Source organism: Pseudophryne corroboree, chromosome 7, assembly GCF_028390025.1.
Source record: "Pseudophryne corroboree isolate aPseCor3 chromosome 7, aPseCor3.hap2, whole genome shotgun sequence".
NCBI lineage: Eukaryota > Metazoa > Chordata > Amphibia > Anura > Myobatrachidae > Pseudophryne > Pseudophryne corroboree.
The window spans coordinates 140,793,519-140,818,156 of NC_086450.1; the positions used below are offsets into that span (position 1 = coordinate 140,793,519).

Below are 24,638 nucleotides of genomic sequence, written 5' to 3' on the forward strand. Positions count from 1 at the left end.
ATAAGAAAAAACTATAATCCTTTGAGGGGGTCTAGAATACAACAGATTTACTAGAGTAGCGAACTATACTGTAAGACTAGAGACTAAGGGGGTGATTCACTAAAGGATCGTAGAAGCGATCCTTTGTGCAGTTTCCCGATGGTGAGCAAACTACACATGCGCAGGGCCCGTTCTGAGCATATGCAGAAGGGTCCCGCGATGCAATCGCAAGTAAGCAAATACATCTGCCTGAGCGACAGGCAGAGGCAATCTGAGGTAGAGACGGGAGTGGTGTGGCCAAGGACTGCGTCATGGACGCAGTTTCCGTGGCCTCCCAAAGCTACCTGCGACGGCAAGCCTGAATCACAGGTGAACATCGCGACCATCTCATCTCATATACGATCACATCACAAATGCAGGAAGGAAGTGTTCTGCACCTCCTACTGCATTTGCATTGCTAATGATGCTGGTGAAAAGAGTTTAGCAATTGCACTCCTTAGTGAATTAGGCCCTAAGATATTAAGCATATTTTACTGAGAAAAATGTATGCATTTTAAAGGGCTATTTATCAAACATACAATATTAAAGTTCTGAGTGAAAATCTGTTTTGGAGTTACATGTGCATTACGTTACTTGTACTCCCACACAAGGCCGTAACTAGGTGTGCGCGGAGTGTGTGATTGCACATAGCGCTGCAGGGTAGGGGGGCTGTTGGCGCCACTTGTCAATGATCTGTTTTAATTACTTACACTTGTAGCTTCCCCCTTTTTTGAAGTCCGGCATCTCCTGCCAGCCCGTCTCCTACCACCACCCTTTCTGTTGCTAAACCTATACAACATTCATGAACTTAGCTTGAGTACTCTTTGTTATTCACTCACACTGATGATGGTGGTGCATTATCTAGTCATGTTATGGCTTTCTGCAGACATCCTATGGAAGGTGTGTCCTTTTAATTCTAGATGGAGCCACAAAGCATAAATATGACTCCTAAGGGCACAATACATTAAGAAGCATTATAAGACAGCAATGATTATTATTGAATAGATTGGGTCATTATAGTTTAGTATAGCGAAAGGACACTACAAACAGATTACGATGGTCCGATGCTCGCAATGCTCCCAATCGATGTTTCGATGTTTTTTTTTGGGGGGGGGACTTTTTATTTTATTTAATTCAAATCATTTTGGATAGGGTTAAATTCATGTTCTTCACCTAATTCACTCATTAAAAAAAAAAACCCGACCATTTCGGAGCGTTTTTTTGTGGAAAAAATAGTCAGTTAAGTAGTTAAAAAAAAAAAACCTATTGTTAACACTATTGTTGAAAAATGTATGTAGAAAATGTCCTCCATGTAGAAAAAGGCGTGTCTGTCCCTTTAAAGTGACATCACCAAATTCAAATGCCATAGCAGAGCAGTGACAGTTGGTGTGCTGTGGCTGTTTATCAGAGCTGTAGGCTGTACCTAACCGAGGAGACCGCAAGGGATCTGTTGGAAAGGCGATTATTTAAAGAGGTGTTCACTGGCAACATCCGTCATGTCAGGTTGGAGCATAAAACTACAGTATCTATAATATGTAGTAAATGGTTATAAGGCAGGGTTAATTTAAGCTTCAGTCATGTCTGCCTTGCCATAAGTGCCTAAGTTAGTAATACTTAATTGATGCCAAACAGGTATTATCCTATATATTTACTTGCTATAATGACATTACCTTATTTAAATGACCATATTTGGCAAAGAGTTTTCCTGCCAACATTCCTGATTTGGAACGGGACATTTTAGGCTTCTGATTTTCTTAGTACATTTTTGATCCACCCACAGGACACCGCCTAAGAATAAATAACATCGCCTAATCTCTTGTGTAGCAGAAATAGGGACTGTACTCCCAAAATCAGGACTATTAGGAATATGCAAATGTGCAATTAGGGGATTAAGACTCATGAATACTAGGAAAGTACTAACATAGAATTAAATCTGATCATTTTGGAAAGTCTCATTTTCTGCTACATTTGTACATACAGTACTTGCCACCGTTTTGTCTCTCCTGTCCGGAAGCAGCCCAGAGAGGAGATGCTGTGGGTTGCGGGGCCAGGCTGTCGCTTCATTAGGCGATTTGCATCATTTAGCCCCTCCCCTCAATACAGCAACGTGATTCCGGTGATTATCTCCAAAATAGGAAGCGTGCAGGATGCGGGAAATCCACCTACTCTTCTGGGGGTGCAGGGGACTACCCAAGTCTCTCACAGCTTCCAGGAGAGTAGGCAAATATGCATGTGTAATATATACTGCATTTCTCTGGCTTTTACCACATTTGTACCAAATTCCTGTTCCTTTGCTTTTGTCCCTATTTTAGGTATATTTCATAGCTCTTTTAGAGTAAGCACCTTTTTTTTTATTTATATTTATACTTTTCATAACAGTATCTTTTGTCAACTGGCTGCATTTTTTTTTGTTTTTTGTTTTTTTTGTTCCCAGAGTAGACTGGGGTAGGTCTACCCTAACTGAACTTAATTACAACTAAAATACAAGCTACATTACTATCTTATCCAGTAGCGCTTACAGTAACTGAGGAAACACCGATATGTATGTGATGAAGGCAACCATGGGGGTAATTCAGAGTTGATTGTAGATATGCTAAATTTAGCACATCTACGATCACTTTCACAGACATGCGGGGGGACGCCCAGCGCAGGGCTAGTCCGCCCCGCCGCACAGGTACAAAAGCATCGCACAGCGACGTAGGGAGCTACTTGTCAGGTACTGACGAGTAGCTCCCTACCAGCGCAGCTCATGCGCGCTGGCAGGGAGCTTCTCGCCTCATCCTGGGTCACAGCGGCTGCGTGTGACGTCACGCAGTCGCCGTGGCCCGTCCCCCCAACGGTCCGGACACGCCTCCGTTGTCCAGACCATGCCCCGCTAACAGCGTTTTAACGCCGTTGGTATGCGCCCTCCTGCCCGCGACCGCATCTGCCTGTCAATCATGCAGAGGCGATTGCAGCCCAGAGATGCTGATAGCATCTCACTGGGCTCCAGGGGTGCGCACGCGCAGTGCGGCAGCTGCGCACACGCACTCCATAAAAAGATTCAGACTGCGAAAGCTGCCGCTGCACCGATCCATTCTGAATTACCCCCCATGTTTGTTTTAAATCTCTGCTTGTGCTTTCTCACTGTACAGTGTGAGTGAATGTGAGTTTCTCTCCTACTAAGAAATCTAATTTCTTTCTTGCAGGCTCCATCAAAACGCCCCTTATTAATGTGGGCCGAGAGTTACAACCCACTGTAAGAGGGATCAGACGAAGGAGAATGCAAGTGGCCGAAAGAATTCAAGTGCTGAATAACTTGAGGCTGCTGATGGAGGCCAGGCCATTTAGAAGAAATTAGCAGCGCCGTAGCTAAGGCAGATGCCTTGTGGGCGCGACAGGCTGCCGCTATGCTAATTACCTAGTGCCGCTGTGTGTCCAACAACTTCAGGAGGGAAAGGGGGCACTCGAGGGGAAGGCCTGGATCTTGCGCCTCAGTCGGCGTCACGGGGCGGGGGTTGGAGACCTCTGGAAGAATCCCAGTGGGCTCCGGTCCTGGTCCGGTACGTCGCAGACGCCCCCCGCGACAGGCCCGTGATACGGGGTCTGTCTGGTTCCCCAGTGGTGCGTCCTGTCCCAGCGGTGCGCACTCTGGATGCTGGGTGCACGGGGAATACTTGCCTATCTGACCCTCTCCATGAGGGAGAAAATGCTCTGTTCCTGGACTTTCCTGGTAATGTATGATTGCCATCACCTGTGGTGAGCTAGTTAATTGATAAGAAAGGTGTTTCACCACAGGTGATGGCAATCATACATTACCAGGAAAGTCCCAGGAACAGAACATTTTCTCCCTCATGGAGAGGGTCAGATAGGCAAGTATGGCACGGGGGTAGGTCAGTGGGGTCATGGGCATGTCCGCAGCGAGAGAGTGAGGTTGCGAGTGCCAGCGGCACTCTCACAAGGCCCTGTGATGCAGGGACTGGTGAGAGCACCAGAGTGTGGAGCCAGACGAGAAGCTGGCGCCATTTTGATGGCTCAGATGCAGAGTGATGGCAGCTCTCCGCTGCATGGGGGGCTGCGGGGGGTGTCGGATGCGGCTGCTTTGATAGGGAGGCAAGTGCCTCCGAGGGGGCAACAGTCCAATCGTGCTAGGTAGCCTTCTAGGGTATGTGCTGGTAGGTCTTATGCGGATCTGTTATGGCAGGCTCCTGCGCAGGGACGAGGTGTGGGGCCCTCTAGTCGCCTCCCTTCTAGGGCTGAGGATAGCGCTGGGGGCAATTTTGATGTGGCTGCAGTGTCCTCCCTGTGTGCTTCAATAGTGTCAGCGATAGTTCCCATTATTACCACCATTCCTGGTGGAGGGTTTCAGGTAGCAGGATGGGGGTTGATACTTCTGCGCTGGCGTCGCAGTTAGTGCAAGTTTTATTGCCCGCTTTACTGTGTCATTGCTGGAGCATAAGGAGGGGCCATGTCCAGGGAGTTTGTATCAGATGCTATTCCTGTTGTGCCGAAAGTGTTCGCTAACGGCCTTTCCTCATGTGCCGACTCGTCCAGCGACGGTGGTGACATGGAGAGACCTCATACTGAGGGCGAAGCACCAGGGACTTCTTGTGCCACTGTAACCGGTGGGTCCCCTGGTGATCCAGATTGGGAATGGGGCGTTTCATCCGGGTCAGGCTCTAGCATGTCTGAGTCCAGCAAGTCAGGGCATGAGTGCGGGTCGTGCCAGGGCAAAAGTGGTAGGGGCAGGAGGAGACAGTGGAGAAGGGGGTGAAATGGTGGCCTTCTCCAAGAGGGCCGTTTTGCCTAGGCTGGCGTCCCATGTCGTGGTCCAGGAGGATGCGTTCTTTTGTAAGGTGCTTCACTCCAAGACTGGTAGAGGGCATTGGGTTTCACTGGGTCGCTGCCAGGATTGCAGGATTTGTCCCATGGTCTTGACTGCATCCTATATGATGCTTTGCCCAGTTTCAAAGGGCGCTTGGTTGATGCATTTGGATGCATCGCCACTTACCTGTTGCAGCGGGTTGGTCCATAAATCAAATCCGGGTGTTGGGCAGGTGGAAATCTTGAACTGTATGTTCAAGAGATACATCAAGTTTTAGCCTGTGCAGTGCATCCTAACTTGAGGATTAGCTACTCGCCACCTTTGGTGGGGGTCTTGAGGAATTTTTTGTTTTACCTCCAGTTTTAACTTCGGCTATTGCCGGCTGGTGGATGATTTGTGTTTTTTGCCTCAAGTCAAGTTAGGTTAACCCGCTAGGCCGTTCTTTTCCCCCACCACCATACTTTAGTTTATTTAAATTCATCTAAAATTCAATTCCTTTAAATAAAATGTTGACCCCTTTCACCGCCAAGTCAGTTGTCCGTGTCATTATTTATTTAGTTAAGATTGTGTGAGTGGAGTGTGAGTGTATTGGCAGATAGAGAGTTTATCTAGGAGAACTGGACGTGGCACAATGGCGGTAATTCCAAGTTGATCGCAGCAGGAATTTTTTTTTAGCAGTTGGGCAAAACCATGTGCACAAAATAACCCACCCAAATCTAACTCTCTCTGCACATGTTATATCTGCCCGATATAACATGTGCAGAGAGAGTTAGATTTGGGTGGGTTATTTTGTTTCTGTGCAGGGTAAATACTGGCCGCTTTATTTTTACACTGCAATTTAGATTGCAGATTTAACTCACCACACCCAAATCTATCTCTCTCTGCACATGTTATATCTGCCTCCCCTGCAGTGCACATGGTTTTGCCCAATTGCTATCAAAAATCCTGCTGCGATCAACTCAGAATTACCCCCATGGTGCGCTCTCTCTGCTACCTCCACACCAGCTGTGACAGCACTAAATAGAGGACCCCTGGGAGAGCCGGACTAGACCTAACACTTGGAACTACTGCCGGCCATTCCGCCTGTAACCGCGCCGTACACTTACCCTCAGACGCTAGGACTCCTCATAAGAGCCAGACCAGTTCAGTGGAAACCACACTGCTGGAAAAGGGAGCCGCTGGGAGCAGTCCACATTAAGTGGGACGCTTTGACACAGGAAGCAGGACACACTGTACAACAGTTTCTTACCAGCAAGACTGAAGAGAAGCGGGACGCCATTTACAAAGTGTGCTATAACTACACTCTATTACATTTATTTGTGAAGTCTAGATTACTAGACTAGTACTAGATATTGGCACCCCAACAGTTTTAACTATGACCATTATATATTTATATGCAACGCCCTTAGGTCTTATTATATAGTAACCACAGTGTTAGTGTTTTATGTATATAACTTACTATATCCTATGTTTGTGCATACATTATCAATTTGTGATTTAGATAATTAAACTTATAAACTTTAAAAAATAATAATAATAAAAATAATAATAAATATTGTACATTAACATTACCAGATCTTCATTCCATAAGTAAAAATAGATATTTGTGATACAAAGATATTCATCTACCACATAGGGGGGTATACAATTAAGCACGATAAAACATTGGGTGCAAAAAACAATTGCAATTTTTCACAGATATATTTTTTTTTACAGGCTATCCAATTAGAACGCCCGTAAAAAAATATGTTTTTCATGAAAACACACAGGTTCAGTGACACCTTTGTATTTTGGAGGCCTGGGGCAGGTGAAACAAAATCCCCTATTAGCTGCAGCTCGCGTCAGCTTATCAGAGCTAATTGGATAGCCCGCAGCGATAAAATTACCTACTGTAAATGGACGTGAATAATTGGATACTGGCCTAAAGCGAGCCATACATCAGACCAACTTTTCTCCAACACTCCAAACTTCCAACTTGTCTGTTCAACTAAAACAGTGCCCCATACATCTCACCAACTTTTTACCAGTGCTCCACACATCTAACCAACTTTTCATCAGACCAACCAATCTTCCAACTTCTGATGTCACCGAAGTAGGCGGACAGTGCCTTCCTACAGTTCTTCAGTTTTGTTTTGTTTTTTTCATTTCAAAACATGCAGAATTGTCTTTTTTTCAGTGAAACTGGGCTTTTCTTTCACCACCATACATTTATTAGATTTACTTATTTTTATACTGAACTATGGATACCAGCATGGTTGGGCTGCCAAGGCATATATATATATATATATATATATATATATATATATATATATATATATATATATATATATATATATATATATATATATATATATATATATATATATACCAGATGTAGATATTCGGCACTCCCAATGTAGTAAAATGTACAGCTTGCCTGGTGCCCTCCTGAGCTTCAAAAAGCAAACATATCACAAATGATAGGCGGCACTCTAGGACTTTTCAAAAATCAAGAACATACGTGACCCTGTTCTGACAGCTTAACGTTTCAGTTTCGGTCATTTTCAATCCGCCACTTTGCTGGCGGAATCTAATAAAAATTTAAAAATAAATAAGAATTTACTTACCGATAATTCTATTTCTCGTAGTCCGTAGTGGATGCTGGGGACTCCGTCAGGACCATGGGGAATAGCGGCTCCGCAGGAGACAGGGCACAAAAGCAAGCTTTTAGGATCACATGGTGTGTACTGGCTCCTCCCCCTATGACCCTCCTCCAAGCCTCAGTTAGGTACTGTGCCCGGACGAGCGTACACAATAAGGAAGGATCTTGAATCCCGGGTAAGACTCATACCAGCCACACCAATCACACCGTACAACTTGTGATCTGAACCCAGTTAACAGTATGATAACAAAGAAGTAGCCTCTTAAAAAAGATGGCTCACAACAATAATAACCCGATTTTTGTAACAATAACTATGTACAAGTAATGCAGACAATCCGCACTTGGGATGGGCGCCCAGCATCCACTACGGACTACGAGAAATAGAATTATCGGTAAGTAAATTCTTATTTTCTCTAACGTCCTAGTGGATGCTGGGGACTCCGTCAGGACCATGGGGATTATACCAAAGCTCCCAAACGGGCGGGAGAGTGCGGATGACTCTGCAGCACCGAATGAGAGAACTCCAAGTCCTCTTTAGCCAGAGTATCAAATTTGTAAAATTTTACAAACGTGTTCTCCCCTGACCACGTAGCTGCTCGGCAAAGTTGTAATGCCGAGACCCCTCGGGCAGCCGCCCAAGATGAGCCCACCTTCCTTGTGGAGTGGGCTTTTACAGTTTTAGGCTGTGGCAGGCCTGCCACAGAATGTGCAAGCTGAATTGTGCTACAGATCCAACGAGCAATCGTCTGCTTAGACGCAGGAGCACCCATCTTGTTGGGTGCATACAAGATAAACAACGAGTCAGATTTTCTGACTCCAGCTGTCCTTGAAATATATATTTTCAATGCTCTGACAACGTCCAGTAACTTGGAGTCCTCCAAGTCGCTAGTAGCCGCAGGCACCACAATAGGCTGGTTCAAGTGAAAAGCCGAAACCACCTTAGGGAGAAAATGAGGACGTGTCCGCAGTTCTGCCCTGTCCGAATGGAAAATCAGATATGGGCTTTTGTACGATAAAGCCGCCAACTCTGAAACTCTCCTGGCTGAAGCCAGGGCCAATAGCATGGTTACTTTCCATGTAAGATACTTCAAATCTACCGATTTGAGAGGCTCAAACCAATGAGATTTGAGAAATTCCAAAACTACGTTTAGATCCCACGGTGCCACTGGAGGCACAATTGGGGGTTGTATATGTAGTACACCCTTGACAAAAGTTTGTACTTCAGGCACTGAAGCCAATTCTTTCTGGAAGAAGATTGATAAGGCCGAAATTTGAACTTTAATAGACCCCAATTTGAGGCCCATAGACAATCCTGCCTGCAGGAAATGTAGGAATCGACCCAATTGAAATTCTTCCGTTGGGGCCTTCTTGGCCTCACACCACGCAACATATTTTCTCCAAATGCGGTGATAATGTTGTGCGGTCACTTCCTTCCTAGCTTTAATCAAGGTAGGAATAACTTCCTCTGGAATGCCCTTTTCTTTTAGAATCCGGCGTTCAACCGCCATGCCGTCAAACGCAGTCGCGGTAAGTCTTGGAACATACAAGGTCCCTGCTGAAGCAGATCCCTTCTTAGAGGTAGAGGCCACGGATCTTCCGTGAGCATCTCTTGAAGTTCCGGATACCAAGTTCTTCTTGGCCAATCCGGAGCCACTAGTATTGTTCTTACTCCCCTTTTCCGTATAATTCTCAGTACCTTTGGTATGAGAGGCAGAGGAGGAAACACATACACTGACTGGTACACCCACGGTGTTACCAGAGCGTCCACAGCTATTGCCTGAGGGTCTCTTGACCTGGCGCAATATCTGTCCAGTTTTTTGTTGAGGCGAGACGCCATCATGTCCACCTTTGGTTTTTCCCAATGGTTCACAATCATGTGGAAAACTTCCGGATGAAGTCCCCACTCTCCCGGGTGAAGGTCGTGTCTGCTGAGGAAGTCTGCTTCCCAGTTGTCCACTCCCGGGATGAACACTGCTGACAGTCCTATGACATGATTTTCCGCCCAGCGAAGAATCCTTGCAGCTTCTGTCATTGCTCTTCTGCTTCTCGTGCCGCCTTGTCTGTTTACGTGGGCGACTGCCGTGATGTTGTCCGACTGGATCAACACCGGCTGACCCTGAAGCAGCGGTTTCGCCAAGCTTAGAGCATTGTAGATCGCTCTTAGCTCTAGTATATTTATGTGAAGAGACGTCTCCAGGTTTGACCATACACCCTGGAAGTTTCTTCCCTGTGTGACTGCTCCCCAGCCCCGTAAGCTGGCATCCGTAGTCACCAGGACCCAGTCCTGTATGCCGAACCTGCGGCCCTCTAACAGATGGGCACTCTGCAACCACCACAGGAGAGACAACCTTGTCCTTGGTGACAGTGTTATCCGCTGATGCATGTGCAGATGCGATCCGGACCATTTGTCCAGCAGATCCCACTGAAATATTCGTGCATGGAATCTGCCGAATGGAATTGCTTCGTAAGAAGCCACCATCTTTCCCAGGACTCTTGTGCATTGATGTACTGACACATTTCCTGGTTTTAGGAGGTTCCTGACAAGTTCGGATAACGAGAAACACCTTTTTCTGAACCGTGTCCAGAATCATTCCCAGGAACAGCAGACGTGTTGTCGGGGACAATTGAGATTTTGGAAGATTCAGAATCCACCCGTGTTGTTGAAGCACTACTTGGGTTAGTGCTACACCGACTTCCAGCTGTTCTCTGGACTTTGCCCTTATCAGGAGATCGTCCAAGTAAGGGATAATTAATACGCCTTTTCTTCGTAGAAGAACCATCATTTCGGTCATTACCTTGGTAAAGACCCGAGGTGCCGTGGACAAACCAAACGGCAGCGTTTGAAACTGATAATGACAGTCTTGTATCACGAACCTGAGATACCCTTGGTGTGAGGGGTAAATTGGGACATGCAGATAAGCATCTTTTATGTCCAGGGACACCATGAAGTCCCCTTCTTCCAGATTCGCTATCACTGCTCTTAGTGACTCCATCTTGAACTTGAATTTCTGTATGTACAGGTTCAAGGATTTCAGATTTAGAATAGGTCTTACCGAACCGTCCGGCTTCGGTACCACAAATAGTGTGGAATAATACCCCTTTCCCTGTTGTAGGAGGGGTACCTTGACTATCACCTGCTGAGAATACAGCTTGTGAATGGCTTCCAATACCGTCGCCCTTTCTGAGGGAGACGTTGGTAAAGCAGACTTTAGGAAACGGCGAGGGGGAGATCTTTCGAATTCCAACATGTAACCCTGAGATACTATCTGCAGGATCCACGGGTCCACCTGTGAGCGAGCCCACTGATTGCTGAAAATCTTTAGTCGACCCCCCACCGCTCCTGAGTCCGCTTGTAAAGCCCCAGGGTCATGCTGATGGCTTTGTAGAACCCGGGGCGGGCTTCTGGTCCTGGGCAGGGGCTGCTTGCTGCCATCTCTTACCCTTTCCTCTGCCTCGTGGCAGATAAGACTGTCCTTTTGCCCGCTTGTTTTTATAGGAGCGAAAGGACTGCGGCTGAAAAGACGGTGTCTTTTTCTGTTGGGAGGGGGTCTGAGGTAAAAAAGTGGATTTGCCGGCAGTTGCCGTGGCCACCAGATCCGATAGACCAACCCCAAATAATTCCTCTCCTTTATATGGCAATACTTCCATATGCCTTTTGGAATCCGCATCACCTGACCACTGTCGCGTCCATAAACTTCTTCTGGCAGATATGGACATCGCACTTACTCTCGATGCCAGAGTGCAAACATCCCTCTGAGCATCTCGCATATAAAGAAACGCATCCTTTAATTGCTCTAGAGTCAATAAAATACTGTCCCTATCCAGGGTATCAATATTTTCAGTCAGGGAATCCAACCACACTACCCCAGCACTGCACATCCAGGCTGAGGCTATTGCTGGTCGGAGTATAACACCAGTATGCGTGTATATACTCTTCAGGGTAGTTTCCAGCCTCCTATCTGCTGGATCCTTGAGGGCGGCCGTATCTGGAGACGGCAACGCCACTTGTTTTGATAAACGTGTGAGCGCTTTATCCACCCTAGGGGGTGTTTCCCAGCGCGCCCTAACCTCTGGTGGGAAAGGGTATAATGCCAATAACTTCTTAGAAATTAGCAGTTTTCTATCTGGGTTAACCCACGCTTCATCACACACGTCATTCAATTCCTCTGATTCTGGAAAAGCTACAGGTAGTTTTTTCACCCCCCACATAATACCCCTTTTTGAGGTACCTGCAGTATCAGAGATCTGCAAAGCCTCCTTCATTGCCGTGATCATATAACGTGTGGCCCTATTGGAAAATACGTTTGTTTCTTCACCGTCGACACTAGATTCATCTGTGTCGGTACCTGTGTCGACTGACTGAGGTAAGGGACGTTTTACAGCCCCTGACGGTGTCTGAGACGCCTGAGCAGGTACTAACTGGTTTTCCGGCCGTCTCATTTCGTCAACTGACTTTTGTAATGTACTAACATTATCACGTAATTCCATAATTAAAGCCATCCATTCCGGTGTCGACTCCCTAGGGGGTGACATCACCATTACCGGCAATTGCTCCGCCTCCACACCAACATCGTCCTCATACATGTCGACACACACGTACCGACACACAGCAGACACACAGGGAATGCTCTTATCGAAGACAGGACCCCACTAGCCCTTTGGGGAGACAGAGGGAGAGTTTGCCAGCACACACCAAAAGCGCTATAAAATGTATATAAACAACCCTAAAAGGTGTTGTTTTTGTTATATGCGCCTTAAATATATAAATATCGCCAAAATATGCCCCCCTTCTCTTTGTTACCCTGTTTCTGTAGTGCAGTGCAGGGTAGAGTCCTGGGAGCCTTCCTCACAGCGGAGCTGAGCAGGAAAATGGCGCTGTGTGCTGAGGAGAATAAGCCCCGCCCCCTATCCGGCGGGCTTTTCTCCCGGGTTTTGAGATATCTGGCCTGGGTTAAATACATACATATAGCCTCAATGGCTATATGTGATGTATTCTTTGCCATCAAAGGTATTAAATATTGCTGCCCAGGGCGCCCCCAGCAGCGCCCTGCACCCTCCGTGACCGTTCAGTGTGAAGTGTGTAGCAACAATGGCGCACAGCTGCAGTGCTGTGCGCTACCTTCATGAAGGCTGAAGAGCCTTCTGCCGCCTGTTTCCGGACCCTCGATCTTCAGCATCTGTAAGGGGGATCGGCGGCGCGGCTCCGGGACGAACCCCAGGGTGACCTGTGTTCCGACTCCCTCTGAAGCTATGTCCAGTAGCCTAAGACTCCAATCCATCCTGCACGCAGGTGAGTTGAAAATCTCTCCCCTAAGTCCCTCGATGCAGTGAGCCTGTTGCCAGCAGGACTCACTGAAAATAATAAACCTAAAAACTTTTTCTAAGCAGCTCTTTAGGAGAGCCACCTAGATTGCACCCTGCTCGGACGGGCACAAAAACCTAACTGAGGCTTGGAGGAGGGTCATAGGGGGAGGAGCCAGTACACACCATGTGATCCTAAAAGCTTGCTTTTGTGCCCTGTCTCCTGCGGAGCCGCTATTCCCCATGGTCCTGACGGAGTCCCCAGCATCCACTAGGACGTTAGAAAAACATGTTTTTTTGGTGTTTTTTTGGGGGGTAATAGCATATCTATTTATATTAGAAGGGATTAGGTACTTGGTTTGTCTTTTTTGGAGGCACAAGTATTATTTGTATATTTTGAAAAAGATTATTATTATTATTATTTTTTATTTAAATGGAATGGGAAAAACCCCCAAAAAAATTGCGTGGGGTCCCCCCTCCAAAGCATAACCAGCCTCGGGCTCTTCGAGCTGGTCCTGGTTCTAAAAATCCGTGGGAAAAACGGACAGGGGACCCCCCGTATTTTTAAAACCAGCACCGGGCTCTGCGCCTGGTGCTGGTGCAAAAAATACGGGGGACAAAAAGAGTAGGGGTCCCCGTATTGTTTACACCAGCATCGGGCTCCACTAGCTGGACAGATAATGCCACAGCCGGGGGTCACTTTTATACAGTGCCCTGCGGCCGTGGCATTAAATATCCAACTAGTCACCCCTGGCCGGGGTACCCTGGGGGAGTGGGGACCCCTTCAATCAAGGGGTCCCCCCCCCCCAGCCACCCGAGGGCCGGGGTGAAGCCCGAGGCTGTCCCCCCCATCCAAAGGCTGCGAAAGCCTTGAGAAAATTGAAAGAATATTGTTTTTTCCAGTAGTACTACAAGTCCCAGCAAGCCTCCCCCCCCCGCAAGCTGGTACTTGGAGAACCACAAGTACCAGCATGCGGGAGAAAAACGGGCCCGCTGGTACCTGTAGTTCTAATGGAAAAAAAATACCCAAATAAAAACAGGAGACACACACCGTGACAGTAAAAATTTATTTCACACATGTCGACACACACATAATTACCTATGTTGACACGAAGCAGTCGGTCCTCTTCTCCAAGTAGAATCCACGGGTACCTGAAAATAAAAGATAATTATACTCACCTGATCCAGGGTCCAGATTATAATCCACGTACTTGGCAAAACAACAAACCGAACACCCGGACCAAACGGACTGAAAGGGGTCCCATGTTTACACATGGGACCCCTTTCCACGAATGCAGAGACACCCTGGCGGGCGGGCGGGGGGGGGGGGGGGGGTGAATTACCGGTGCGGTAACTGTCTGTGGTCTGTTGTGACAGGGGCAGCCCGGCAGCAGCGATGTACTGCCGTAGCTGCCCCTGATCCTCCTCCCGCTCCGCCGCCGCTGCTGAGGGTCCCGTTGTGACAGGGGCAGCCCGGCAGCAGCGATGTACTGCCGTAGCTGCCCCTGGTCCTCCTCCCGCTCCGCCGCCGCTGCTGAGGGTCTCGTTGTGACAGGGGCAGCCCGGCAGCAGCGATGTACTGCCGTAGCTGCCCCTGGTCCTCCTCCCGCTCCGCCGCCGCTGCTGAGGGTCCCGTTGTGACAGGGGCAGCCCGGCAGCAGTGATGTACTGCCGTAGCTGCCCCTGGTCCTCCTCCCGCTCCGCCGCCGCTGCTGAGGGTCCCGTTGTGACAGGGGCAGCCCGGCAGCAGCGATGTACTGCCGTAGCTGCCCCTGGTCCTCCTCCCGCTCCGCCGCCGCTGCTGAGGGTCCCGTTGTGACAGGGGCAGCCCGGCAGCAGCGATGTACTGCCGTAGCTGCCCCTGGTCCTCCTCCCGCTCCGCCGCCGCTGCTGAGGGTCCCGTTGTGACAGGGGCAGCCCGGCAGCAGCGATGTACTGCCGTAGCTGCCCCTGGTCCTCCTCCCGCTCCGCCGCCGCTGCTGAGGGTCCCGTTGTGACAGGGGCAGCCCGGCAGCAGTGATGTACTGCCGTAGCTGCCCCTGGTCCTCCTCCCGCTCCGCCGCCGCTGCTGAGGGTCCCGTTGTGACAGGGGCAGCCCGGCAGCAGAGATGTACTGCCGTAGCTGCCCCTGGTCCTCCTCCCGCTCCGCCGCCGCTGCTGAGGGTCCCGTTGTGACAGGGGCAGCCCGGCAGCAGCGATGTACTGCCGTAGCTGCCCTTGGTCCTCTTCCCGCTCCGCCGCCGCTGCTGAGGGTCCCGTTGTGACAGGGGCAGCCCGGCAGCAGCGATGTACTGCCGCAGCTGCCCCTGGTCCTCCTCCCGCTCCGCCGCCGCTGCTGAGGGTCCCGTTGTGACAGGGGCAGCCCGGCAGCAGCGATGTACTGCCGCAGCTGCCCCTGAACCTCCGCCCGGCTCATGGTCCACAGTGCTGCCCAGCAGGCAGTGATGGTGACAGAAGTAGGTGGACACTGCTGGCCAGTGTCCGCCTACTTATCGTTCAGTTCTCCCTACACCTGAACGATTAGTTGGGAAAATCAAACAAGTTTGATTTTCCCAACTAGTTGGACAGACCGTTTCTGGCCGTTTTCTAGGGTGTGGGAGCAAACGGCTGATCATCGTTTGCTCCCACACACTGCCAGATTATCGTTCCAACCAGCCAACTAGTTGGCTGGTTGGAACGATATCTTCCTGATGTATGGCTAGCATTAGCGCCTGTACTACGTATTATAGGTGACTGCTGTGTGACTATATCCCTTTACAGTAAGACCACACCCCTTTTGGAGTCATTATTTTAAAAAAAATGGGGGGGGGGGGGGGGGAGGGGGGCACCAGTGTTCTTTCTAGCACAGGGCACTAAGACACCTAGTTACGGCTCTGCTCCCACAACAGCTAAAAAGCTACCGGTTTTCTACAACTGCCATAGACACAAAGTACAATTGGGGGTTACAATAGGATTCTCCTTCTACACCAGAAAATAAGATTTTACTTGCCGGTAAATCTATTTCTCGTAGTCCATAGTGGATGCTGGGGACTCCGTAAGCACCATGGGGATAGACGGGCTCCGCAGGAGACATGGGCACTTTAAGAAAGAATTTAGGTTCTGGTGTGCACAGGCTCCTCCCTCTATGCCCCTCCTCCAGACCTCAGTTAGAGAAACTGTGCCCAGAAGAGCTGACAGTACAAGGAAAGGATTTTGGTAATCCAGGGCAAGATTCATACCAGCCACACCAATCACACCGTATAACATGTGATAACAACCAGTTAACAGTATGACAAATAACAGAGCATCAGGTCAAACCCTGATGCAACCATAACTTAACCCTTATTGAAGCAATAACTATATACAAGTATTGCAGAAGAAGTCCGCACTTGGGACGGGCGCCCAGCATCCACTACGGACTACGAGAAATAGATTTACCGGTAAGCAAAATCTTATTTTCTCTAACGTCCTAGTGGATGCTGGGGACTCCGTAAGGACCATGGGGATTATACCAAAGCTCCCAAACGGGCGGGAGAGTGCGGATGACTCTGCAGCACCGATTGAGCAAACACAAGGTCCTCCTCAGCCAGGGTATCAAACTTGTAGAACTTTGCAAAAGTGTTTGAACCTGACCAAGTAGCCGCTCGGCAAAGCTGTAATGCCGAGACCCCTCGGGCAGCCGCCCAAGAAGAGCCCACCTTCCTAGTGGAATGGGCCTTAACTGATTTTGGCAGCGGCAATCCAGCCGCAGAATGAGCCTGCTGAATCGTGTTACAGATCCAGCGAGCAATAGTTTGCTTTGAAGCAGGAGCACCAAGCTTGTTGGAAGCATACAGGATAAACAAAGACACTGTTTTCCTGACCCTAGCCGTTCTGGCTACATAAACCTTCAAAACCCTGACCACATCAAGTAACTCGGAATCCTCCAAGTCAGTAGTAGCCACAGGCACCACAATAGGTTGGTTTATATGAAAGGATGAAACCACTTTCGGCAGAAATTGTGGACGGGTCCGCAATTCCGCTCTATCCGCATTGAAAACCAGATAGGGGCTTTTATGTGACAAAGCCGCCAACTCTGACGCACGCCTAGCCGAAGCCAAGGCTAATAGCATGACCAAACAAAGCTACAAATATACACCTGGCGCCGTCATTAATCAAAGTAATAGCAGCTGGTCCCGAGGACTTAATCCCAAATCCTCAAAGATAGACAAAGAATAAATAAATACAATGAGACCGCACTACTACTTTGAAACAAATTTATATATCAAAAAAGTTTAGCAATACAACATTAGTATACGTAAACCGGCCGGTTATAATTTATATATAATACAGAAATAAAAAAATAAAATAAAATATAAAACTACCTATCGCTGACTATGAGCCATTCTCCAAACAAATAAAGTTTAGATATAAAATCAATGTTAGTATATTCCGGTGTCTCCCAACACAACTTTAATTGTTAGATTCCAACTTGAATTCCATGTGCATAAATTGGTAAATGGAGTTTTAATACAGCATACAGTTATTGCCACAACGGTAGGTAAGTCAGACACACATGAATAGCAGCATAGGATCCTTAATTGTAGCATGACCACCTTCCACGTGAGATATTTCAACTCCACCGTTTTGAGTGGTTCAAACCAGTGGGATTTCAGGAAACTCAACACCACGTTAAGATCCCATGGTGCCACTGGAGGCACAAAAGGAGGCTAAATATGCAGCACTCCCTTTACAAACGTCTGAACTTCAGGTAGAGAAGCCAACTCCTTTTGAAAGAAAATGGATAGGGCCGAAATCTGGACCTTAATGGAACCCAATTTTAGGCCCAAACTCACTTCGGACTGTAGGAAGTGAAGGAAACGGCCCAGCTGGAATTCCTCCGTAGGAGCATTCCTGGCCTCACACCAAGCAACATATTTTCGCCATATACGGTGATAATGTTGAGCTGTCACGTCCTTCCTAGCCTTTATCAGCGTAGGAATGACCTCATCTGGAATGCCTTTCTCTGCTAGGATCCGGCGTTCAACCGCCATGCCGTCAAACGCAGCCGCGGTAAGTCTTAATACAGACAGGGCCCCTGTTGCTACAAATCCTGTCTTAGAGGAAGAGGCCACGGTTCCTCTGTGAGCATTTCTTGCAGATCTGGATACCAAGTCCTTCGTGGCCAATCTGGAACAATGAGTATTGTTCTCACTCCTCTTTTTCTTATTATCCTCAGCACCTTGGGTATGAGAGGAAGAGGAGGAAATACATAGACCGACTGGAACACCCACGGTGTCACCAGGGCGTCTACAGCTATCGCCTGAGGGTCTCTTGACCTGGCGCAATACCTCTGTAGCTTTTTGTTGAGGCGGGATGCCATCATGTCCACCTGTGGCAGTTCCCACCGACTTGTAATCTGTGCGAAGAATTCCTGATGAAGTCCCCACTCTCCCGGGTGGAGGTCGTGTCTGCTGAGGAAGTCTGCTTCCCAGTTGTCCACTCCCGGGATGAACACTGCTGACAGTGCGCTTACGTGATTCTCCGCCCAGCGAAGAATTCTGGTGGCTTCCGCCATCGCCACTCTGCTCCTTGTGCCGCTTTGGCGGTTTACATGAGCCACTGCGGTAATGCTGTCTGACTGAATCAGAACCGATTGATCGCGAAGCAGGGTCTCCGCTTGACGTAGGGCGTTGTATATGGCCCTTAGTTCCAGGATGTTGATGTGGAGGCAAGTCTCTTGACTTGACCACAGACCTTGGAAATTTCTTCCCTGTGTGACTGCACCCCAACCTCGGAGGCTTGCGTCCGTGGTCACCAGGACCCAGTCCTGAATGCCGAATCTGCGGCCCTCGAGAAGTTGAGCGCTCTGTAGCCACCACAGGAGTGACACCCTGGCCCTGGGGGATAGGGTGATTAACCGATGCATCTGAAGATGTGATCCGGACCACTTGTCCAGTAAGTCCCATTGAAAAGTCCTCGCATGGAACCTGCCGAAAGGAATGGCCTCGTATGATGCCACCATCTTTCCCAGGACACGAGTGCAGTGATGCACTGACACCTGTTTTGGTTTTAATAGGTTCCTGACCAGTGTCATGAGTTCCTGAGCTTTCTCCATCGGGAGATAAACCCTTTTCTGGTCTGTGTCTAGAATCATGCCCAGGAAAGGCAGACGAGTCGTAGGAACCAACTGCGACTTTGGAATATTTAGTATCCAGCCGTGTTGCCGTAACACTTCCAGAGAAAGTGCTACACTGATCAGCAACTGCTCTCTTGATCTCGCTTTTATGAGGAGATCGTCCAAGTATGGAATAATTGTGACTCCTTGCTTCCGCAGGAGTACCATCATTTCCGCCATTACCTTGGTATATATTCTCGGTGCCGTGGAGAGACCAAACGGCAATGTCTGAAATTGGTAATGACAATCCTGTACCACAAATCTGAGGTACGCCTGATGAGGTGGATAAATGGGGACATGAAGGTATGCATCCTTTATGTCCAGAGACACCATAAAATCCCCCCCCTTCCAGGCTTGCGATGACCGCTCTCAGCGATTCCATCTTGAACTTGAACCTTTTCAGGTATATGTTCAGGGATTTTAAATTCAATATGGGTCTGACTGAACCGTCCGGTTTCGGGACTACAAACATGGTCGAATAATAACCCCTTCCTTGTTGAAGGAGGGGAACCTTGACCACTACCTGTTGAAGATACAATTTGTGAATTGCAGTTAACACTACTTCCCTCTCGTGGGGGGAAGCTGGCAGGGCCGATTTGAGGTATCGGTGAGGGGGCATGTCCTCGAATTCCAGCTTGTATCCCTGAGACACAATCTCTATTGCCCAGGGATCCAACTGGGAGTGAACCCACTTGTGGCTGAAATTTCGAAGACGTGCCCCCACCGGGTCTAGCTCCGCTTGTGGAGCCCCAGCGTCATGCGGTGGATTTTGTAGAGGCCGGGGAGGACTTCTGTTCCTGGGAACTAGCTGTGTTGTGCAGCTTCTTTCCTCTGCCCCTGCCTCTGGCAAGAAAGGACGCACCTCAGACTTTCTTGTTTTTCTGTGATCGAAAGGACTGCATTTGATAATACGGTGCTCTCTTAGGCTGTGAGGAAACATATGGCAAAAAATTTGACTTTCCAGCAGTAGCTGTGGAGACCAGGTCCGAGAGACCCTCCCCAAACAATTCCTCACCCTTGTAAGGTAAAACCTCCATATGCCTTTTTGAGTCGGCATCACCTGTCCATTGTCGAGTCCACAGGACCCTTCTGGCAAAAATTGACATAGCATTTATTCTAGAACCCAGTAGACTAATGTCTCTTTGAGCATCTCTCATATATAGGACAGCGTCTTTAATATGCCCCAAGGTCAACAATATAGTATCCTTGTCTAAGGTATCAATTTCCTCAGACACGGTATCCGTCCATGCTGCTACAGCACTACACACCCAGGCCGACGCGATCGCCGGCCTCAGTAAGGTACCTGAATGTGTATAAATGGACTTCAGGGTAACCTCCTGGTTGCGATCCGCAGCATCTTTGAGGGTAGCCGTATCCTGTGACGGCAGGGCCACCTTCTTGGATAAGCGTGTTAAAGCTTTGTCCACCTTAGGGGAGGATTCCCAGCGTAACCTGTCCGTTGGCGGGAAAGGATACGCCATAAGAATCCTTTCGGAAATCTGCAGTTTTTTATCTGGAGATTCCCAAGCCTTTTCACATAACTCATTTAGCTCGTGTGAGGGGGGAAAGGTTACCTCCGGCTTCTTTTCCCCATACATATGTACCCTCTTGTCAGAGACTGGGATTTCCTCTGTGATGTGCAACACATCCTTAATTGCTATAATCATATAATGGATGGATCTAGCCAATTTTGGCTGTAACTTTGCATCATCGTAATCGACACTGGAGTCAGAATCCATGTCGGTATCTGTGTCAACAATTTGGGATAGTGGGCGCTTCTGAGACCCCGACGGCCTCTGCGACATAGGATCAGGCACGGGTTGGGACCCTGACTGTCCTGAGGCTTCAGCTTTTTCTAACCTTTTATGCAAGGAATTAACATTATCATTTAAAACCTTCCACATATCCATCCAATCAGGTGTCGGCGCCGTCGGCGGAGACACCACATTCACTTGCTCCCGCTCTGCTTCCGCATAGCCTTCCTCATCAGACATGTCGACACAAGCGTACCGACACACCACACACACAGGGAATGCCTTTTTTGAAGACAGTTCCCCCACAAGGCCCTTACGAGAGACAGAGAGAGAGTATGCCAGGACACACCCCAGCGCTATCAACCCAGGAATAACACAGTAACTTAATGTTAACCCAGTAGCTGCTGTTTATAATAAGAATTTACTCACCGGTAATTCTATTTCTCATAGTCCGTAGTGGATGCTGGGGACTCCGTAAGGACCATGGGGATTAGCGGCTCCGCAGGAGACTGGGCACAACTATAAAGAAAGCTTTTAGACTACTGGTGTGCACTGGCTCCTCCCACTAAGACCCTCCTCCAGACCTCAGTTAGGATACTGTGCCCGGAAGAGCTGACACAATTAGGAAGGATTTTGAATCCCGGGTAAGACTCATACCAGCCACACCAATCACACCGTATAACTCGTGATACAATACCCAGTTAACAGCATGATAACAACTGAGCCTCTCAACAGATAGCTCAACAATAACCCTTTAGTTAAGCAATAACTATATACAAGTATTGCAGACAATCCGCACTTGGGATGGGCGCCCAGCATCCACTACGGACTATGAGAAATAGAATTACCGGTGAGTAAATTCTTATTTTCTCTAACGTCCTAAGTGGATGCTGGGGACTCCGTAAGGACCATGGGGATTATACCAAAGCTCCCAAACGGGCGGGAGAGTGCGGATGACTCTGCAGCACCGAATGAGAGAACTCAAGGTCCTCCTCAGCCAGGGTATCAAATTTGTAGAATTTTGCAAACGTGTTTGCCCCTGACCAAGTAGCAGCTCGGCAAAGTTTAAGAGCCGAGACCCCTCGGGCAGCCGCCCAAGAAGAGCCCACTTTCCTCGTGGAATGGGCTTTCACTGATTTAGGATGCGGCAGTCCAGCCGCAGAATGTGCAAGCTGAATCGTACTACAGATCCAGCGAGCAATAGTCTGCTTAGAAGCAGGTGCACCCAACTTGTTGGGCGCATACAGGATAAAGAGCGAGTCAGTCTTCCTGACTCCAGCTGTCCTGGAAACATAAATTTTTAGGGCCCTGACTACATCCAACAGCTTGGAAGCCTCCAAGTCATTTGTAGCCGCAGGCACCACGATAGGTTGGTTCAGATGAAAAGCTGATACCACTTTGGGGAGAAACTGGGGACGAGTCCTCAATTCTGCCCTATCCATATGGAAAATCAGATAAGGGCTTTTACATGACAAAGCCGCCAATTCTGAAACACGCCTGGCCGTAGCCAAGGCCAACAACATGACCACTTTCCACGTGAGATATTTCAAATCCACGGTTTTCAGTGGCTCAAACCAATGTGACTTTAGGAAATCCAACACCACGTTGAGATCCCAAGGTGCCACTGGAGGCACAAAAGGGGGCTGAATATGCAGCACTCCCTTAACAAAAGTCTGAACTTCAGGTAGTGAAGCCAATTCTCTCTGGAAGAAAATCGATAGAGCCGAAATCTGGACCTTAATGGAACCCAATTTAAGGCCCATAGTCACCCCTGACTGTAGGAAGTGCAGGAACCGGCCCAGCTGAAATTCTTCCGTTGGGGCCTTCCTGGCCTCACACCACGCAACATATTTTCGCCATATGCGGTGATAATGGTTCGCGGTTACTTCTTTCCTAGCTTTTATCAGCGTAGGAATTACTTCCTCCGGAATGCCCTTTTCCTTCAGGATCCGGTGTTCAACCGCCATGCCGTCAAACGCAGCCGCGGTAAGTCTTGGAACAGACAGGGCCCCTGCTGCAGCAGGTCCTGTCTGAGCGGTAGAGGCCATGGGTCCTCTGACATCATTTCTTGAAGTTCCGGATACCACGCTCTTCTTGGCCAATCCGGAACAATGAGTATAGTTCTTACTCCTCTTCTCCTTATTATCCTCAGTACCTTTGGTATGAGAGGAAGAGGAGGGAACACATAAACCGATCGGTACACCCACGGGGTTACCAGAGCATCCACAGCTATCGCCTGCGGGTCTCTTGACCTGGCGCAATATTTTTCTAGCTTTTTGTTTAGGCGGGACGCCATCATGTCCACCTGTCGTTTTTCCCACTGATTTACAATCATTTGAAAGACTTCTGGATGAAGTCCCCACTCTCCCGGGTGGAGGTCGTGCCTGCTGAGGAAGTCTGCTTCCCAGTTGTCCACTCCCGGAATGAACACTGCTGACAGTGCTAACACGTGATTTTCCGCCCATCGGAGAATCCTTGTGGCTTCTGCCATCGCCGTCCTGCTTCTCGTGCCGCCCTGTCGATTTACATGGGCGACCGCCGTGATGTTGTCTGACTGGATCAGTACCGGCTGGTTTTGAAGCAGGGGTTTTGCCTGACTTAGGGCATTGTAAATGGCCCTTAGTTCCAGAATATTTATGTGCAGGGAAGTCTCCTGACTTGACCATAGTCCTTGGAAGTTTCTTCCCTGTGTGACTGCTCCCCAGCCTCGAAGGCTGGCATCCGTGGTCACCAGGACCCAGTCCTGTATGCCGAATCTGCGGCCCTCTTGAAGATGAGCACTCTGCAGCCACCACAGCAAATACACCCTTGTCCTTGGAGACAGGGTTATCAGACGATGCATCTGAAGATGCGATCCGGACCACTTGTCCAACAGGTCCCACTGAAAGGTTCTTGCATGAAACCTGCCGAATGGAATCGCTTCGTAGGAAGCTACCATTTTTCCCAGGATCCGCGTGCAGTGATGCACCGATACCTGTTTTGGTTTTAGGAGGCCTCTGACTAGAGATGACAGCTCCTTGGCCTTCTCCTCCGGGAGAAACACTTTTCTCTGTTCTGTGTCCAGAACCATCCCTAGGAACAGCAGGCGTGTCGTAGGGACCAGCTGTGACTTTGGAATGTTTAGAATCTAGCCGTGCTGTTGTAGCACTTCCCGAGATAGTGCTACCCCTACCAACAACTGCTCTCTGGACCTCGCCTTTATCAGGAGATCGTCCAAGTACGGGATAATTAAAACTCCCTTCCTTCGAAGGAGTATCATCATTTCCGCCATTACCTTGGTAAAGACCCTCGGAGCCGTGGAGAGACCGAACGGCAACGTCTGGAATTGGTAATGACAATCTTGTACCAGAAACCTGAGGTACTCCTGGTGAGGATGGTAAATGGGGACATGTAGGTAAGCATCCTTGATGTCCAGCGATACCATGTAATCTCCCTCGTCCAGGCTTGCAATAACCGCCCTGAGCGATTCCATCTTGAACTTGAATTTTTTTATATATGTGTTCAAGGATTTCAAATTTAAAATGGGTCTCACCGAACCGTCCGGTTTCGGTACCACAAACATTGTGGAATAGTAACCCCTTCCTTGTTGAAGTAGGGGCACCTTTACTATCACTTGTTGTGAATACAGCTTTTGAATTGCCTGTAACACTGCCTCCCTGCCTGAGGGAGTGGTTGGCAAGGCAGATTTGAGGAAACGGCGGGGGGGAGACGTCTCGAATTCCAGTTTGTACCCCTGAGATACTATTTGAAGGATCCAGGGATCCACCCGTGAGCGAGCCCACTGATTGCTGAAATTTTTGAGACGGGCCCCCACCGTACCTGGCTCCGCCTGTGGAGCCCCAGCGTCATGCTGTGGACTTAGAGGAAGCGGGGGAGGACTTTTGCTCCTGGGAACTGGCTGTATGCTGCAGCTTTTTCCCTCTACCTCTGCCTCTGGGCAGAAAGGACGCGCCTTTAACCCGCTTGCCCCTATTGGGCCGAAAG

General features: G+C 48.8%; 1 protein-coding gene across 1 annotated transcript in view; it reads right to left on the bottom strand.

Moving 5' to 3' along the window:
• Nucleotides 1-24,638, bottom strand: part of GPD2 (glycerol-3-phosphate dehydrogenase 2) — a 368,081-nt gene that overhangs the window by 174,590 nt on the left and 168,853 nt on the right. The window lies entirely within an intron of this gene.